Consider the following 4257-nt stretch of genomic DNA (forward strand, 5'->3'; position numbering starts at 1 on the left):
AGACCAATGACTTACTGATTACAAACACCTTTTTTCAACAACATTAAGAGGTGGCCCTACACCTGGACCTTACCAGATGGAATACACAGGAATCAAATTGACTACATCTGTAGGAAGAGATGATGGAGAAGCTCCATATCATCAGCCAAAACAAGGCCAGGGATAACTGTGGAACACACCATCAGTTGCTCATCTGCAAGTTCAGGTTGAAGTGGAAGAAAATGAAAACTACCCGAAAGAGCCAAAATATACTTTGAATATATTCCACCTGGACAGATTTGATGCATTAGACACTAATGACAGAAGACAAGAATAATTGTGGCATGACATCAAGAAATTCATACATGAAGAAAGCAAAAGGTCATTAAAAAGACAAGAAAGAAAAGACCAAAATGGGTGTCAGACGAGATTCTGAAACTTGTTCTTGAGTGTAGAGAAGCTAAAGCTACTTGAAGAAATGATGAAGTAAAAGCTGAATGGAAAATTTCAAAGGGCAGCTTGAGAAGACAAAGTCAGATATTGTAATGAGATGCACAAAGACCTGAAGTTAGGAAACCAAATGGGAAGAACATGCTCAGCAGTTCTCAAGCTGAAAGAACTGATGAAAAACAAAATTCATGCCTCAGACTGCAATATTGAAAGATTCTATGGTTAAAATATTAAATGATGCTGAAAATGTCAAAAGATGAAGGAATGCACAGTGTCATTGTACCAAAAAGAATTGGCTAATGTTTAATCATTTCACAAGGTACTATAGGATCAAGAACCAATGGTAATGAAGGAAGAAGTCCAAGCAGCATTAAAGGCATGGACAAAAATAAACCTCCAGAAATGAGGGGAATACAAATGGAAATGTTTCAACAAACTCATGCAACACTGGAGGTGCTCACTTATCTATGTCAAGGCATTTGGAAGATAGCTAACCATATTTGTGCACAGTCTAAAGAAAGATGATCCAATGGAATTCAGAAATAATAATACTATTAATATTACCTGCAATTAAAATTTTGCTGGAGATAATTAAAGAACGATTGTAGCAGGACTGGGTAGTGCTTTGTTCTGTTGTGCATAGTTACTGTGAGTCAGAACCGACCGGACTGCACCTAAGAACACAAAAACCTTATAATATGATTGGTAAGATCAGCTCTGATCTGATGTAATTATCCAGTGTTGTAAACCTCACTTCTATCATGTGAGCTACAGGAGTAGGTTGCCTCTTTGGAGATACAAAATAATTTAAACAGGCAAAAAGATCTCAAGAGGACCCGTTACCACCAAGAAGAGAAGAGAATGGAGTACATAGTTCGGACCTCGGGTCCCTGCACTGTGAAGCTCCTAGATCTAGGGAAGATATATGCCAAGACCTATGGAGATTGGCATCTGGTCCTACAGGTGCTGAAAGGAGACCAGGAACTTCCCCAGAGTCAACAAAGACAAAGCCTTTTTCTAGAGCCAGCACTCTGAATACAAATTTCTAGCCTTCTAAACTGTGAGGAGTCCTGGTGTGTAACTGGATTAACGGGCTGGACTGAAAAGTCAGTTTGAACCACAAGGTCAGCAGTTCAAGCTCACCAACTGCTCCTCAGAAACTCTATACAGAGTTGCTATGAGTTGGTACTGACTTGATGGCGCTTAATAACTTAACAACAATAACAAAACAGTGAGAGAATAAATTTCTGTTTGTTAAAGCTCCCACATGTGACATAAGCTAAGACACTGATTTTCCTCAAAATATTTGATCCATCCTAAAGTTGTTTTATGCGGGGCACCATTCCTATAAACGTGTCACAAAGCTTCAGTGATTTGGAAAGATGTCCACATGAGTTTTGTTAAAGCTTTGGTATTAGTTAGCCCTGAATGCAAAATAATCCTTTCCCATGGCGTAAACACTATCCTTTTTTTTTAAGGCACCTTAATGAGACTAGCATAGTGGCTACGAATCGGGCTGCGAACCACAAGGTCAGCAGTTAGAAACTACCAGCTGTTCCACGGGAGAAAGATGAGGCTTTCTGCTCCTGTAAAGATTTACAGCCTCGGAAACCCTGTACAGGGTCACTATGAATCGGAACCGACTCGATGGCACTTAACAACAACAACAACAACGAGACTAAGAAGTCTTGATTTGGCACTATAGGATTATCACTTGACTGCTAACCTCCAGAATGGCTGTTCAAACCCACCAGCTACTCCTTGGAAACCCTATACAGGGTTGCTATGAGCTGGAACCGATTGATGGGCACTTAATAACACTTAATAACAACAACAAGTACATTTCTGAGAGAACTTGTCTGCAGCCAACCACTATCACAGAGATGTGTCAAATCAAAACACATTTGTATCAATTAGAATCCTATTGCAATCCTTTCTGATGGACTCGGTTACATTTTACATTTTCTAATGGGAGCATGCAGCACTATGGGTACTAGGTACCAGCCCTAAGGCATCAGATCCCAGCCTTATCATGGCTTTCGAAGAGGAGACCCTAAAGTACAGCCTGGCTGCAATTGCATTTGCCCAGGAGCTGAGCAAGACTGGCTTGCAGCTAAGCAGAGATGGCCAGGCTGAGGCCAAATGGAACATCAGGCTCCACAAACACCTGAGCTATGTCTTGCTTCATCAATGACTCAGAACTCTCCCTTCAGCGTTGGGTGAATATCTCGAGAACCAAAGTGTTGGGAAAAGGGTTGGTAGTAACATTCAACTGTAACTCTCAGGACATAACTGCTTTCCACCTTTATAAGCCACTTAGCTCTACTTAGTTTGTTCTTCACCAGCTAAGTGTAGACAATATCTGCAATGACCCACATGTCTTTCAGAATATTTTTGGTTGTTTTTCTTTCTTTTAAAAAAATCTGTTTACTTTGTTTCATCTTGTGTATTTTGTTTTGTTGATTATTGCACACAGAATTTTAAAGTAGCCACATAAATGCAGAGCTGGCTTATGACTAGAGTGAAAATGTACTTCAGACTTGCTCAGTTCAATATCTCTCATCTCATCACCATTTCTTCTGCTAAGGCAGTATACCTCTGAGAGGCTTTATTTAAATACAAATATTTTGAATGAGGTAATAACAAAAGAGTCACCATTCAATGAGGAGAAAATAAGTTCTGAAAAGGCAGCAGTAGCAACATAATCTACAATGAGCGTCTCAGCCACTCAATTATTTAGTTAGCCGGTTGCTAACTGAATGGACTCTGACTCATGGTGACTGTATGTATGTCAGAGTAGAACTGTGCTCTTTAGGGATGTCAATCACTGAGTTTTCAGAAGTAATTTGTCAAGACTATCTTCCAAGATGCCCTTCAATGGACTCAAAGCTCCAACCTTTCAATGATCTCAGTACACTAACCTTTACATCATACTCCCAGTACGTGTACAGGCAACTCTTATAAATAAAGAACAGCTTCCGGTAATTCAAAGCCACTGGTTTAAGTGGGACTTTATCATTTCCAGCTTAATAGTCCCCAGATCCTGCAGGGTGGGCAAGAATAGATTCTTCATTTTATGATAAGAGAAGCTACAGTTCAAGAGACTGTGATTTGCCCAATTAGCAGTTTGATCAGCATTTAAAGTTTTCTGACACTCAGTCTGGTACTCTTAATACATTACCATCCCAGTTTGCATTCTTTTGTTTGTCTGGAGAACAGGGCTAGGCACTATTCATAGGGAAGTTTAAGGCTCAATTCCTGCTCTCAGGGGGCTGCCAGTCTAGTTGGGTAAACCATACATAAACATTAAAATGACAAGTAACATCAGATGGTGGAAAGACATCCTAGAGCTGATATTTTAAAGATGGAAACAATCAAGGCTAGTATTATTAGAAAAAACAATGATTTACAGTTTACAAAGCCCCTTCACAAAGAGTTCATTATTTCAAATGAATGATTTAGACATGAAGTCATTCCTCTATGTCTCTCCAGTTTGCTCACCCAACATACTTCCCCAGGAAATGTCCTTTCCCTTTGATGGTTATAATATTATGCATGACATATTAGCATATTCATTTGAATACTGTGTTTCCTTTGTGAGATTTAGACTTTGCTCTAGGTTTTATTTTGACTGTGTGTGTGTGTGTATTTTTAAGCCATTTCATTAGGCTTTGGATAGTGTGGTGGTTACGAGTTGGACTGCTAACCTTAAGGTCAGCAGTTTGAAACTACCAACTGTTCTGTGGGAGACAGATGAGGCTTTCTGCTCATGTAAAGACTTATAGCCTCAGAAACCCTATGGGTCACTATGACTCAGAACCAACTCCA

This window comes from Chrysochloris asiatica, unplaced genomic scaffold (assembly GCF_000296735.1).
Source record: "Chrysochloris asiatica unplaced genomic scaffold, ChrAsi1.0 scaffold00197, whole genome shotgun sequence".
Lineage (NCBI taxonomy): Eukaryota > Metazoa > Chordata > Mammalia > Afrosoricida > Chrysochloridae > Chrysochloris > Chrysochloris asiatica.